Raw genomic sequence first — 696 nt, 5'->3', positions numbered from 1 at the left:
ACTCTGAAATCTATAGACTGCTCATTGGACCAAATGATATTTCATCCTCCAGCAGATTAAAAAGGATGGCTATAAGAATGAGAATTGCTTCGCGGGGTGGGAGGGAAGATCTGAAGTCCAAAGATGTAGTCATCACAAAATGAATGACATAAATTGAGTGTCCTTACAGAAGAAATAAAGACCTCTCAAAATGAAAACAACGAGTTCCCCTTGCCTTCAGTGAATGTGTTTGCTAACCCTCTGCAAGGAACAGGAGACCTTTATTTAAGGGCAGCAGGTCAGGAACAGTTAAGGAGCCAAATCGTGTGTTCAGTCTGAAATCGTAGTGTTGGGATTAACTTAAATGTCAGTGACTAGCTACATTGATGCTTATCAGGAGAAATAATGAAGACTGTAAGGAGGATACATGGAATAAATCTGCTCAGAGGACACAGCGTGATGTGGCTGGGAACAGGCTGCTAACTGGAGGGCAGCATGGAGAGACTGCAGAAAGAGTTTGGGAACATCACAACTGGCATCAATGCATAAAGCAGAAGAAATGCACAAGGCACAAGAAATGCACACTGGTCGTAGACCATGTGAGTTGCATTTGAAAGACTTCACTTCCTAGTGGTTGCATCAGACCTCCAGAGCACCAAGAACTGTGACTTTTGATACTTAAGAGAAATATTAAACGAGGTTCAATTTTTTTAACTT

Source organism: Meleagris gallopavo, chromosome 16, assembly GCF_000146605.3.
Source record: "Meleagris gallopavo isolate NT-WF06-2002-E0010 breed Aviagen turkey brand Nicholas breeding stock chromosome 16, Turkey_5.1, whole genome shotgun sequence".
Classification (NCBI taxonomy): domain Eukaryota; kingdom Metazoa; phylum Chordata; class Aves; order Galliformes; family Phasianidae; genus Meleagris; species Meleagris gallopavo.
Note: the sequence above shows the minus strand (reverse complement) of the source record.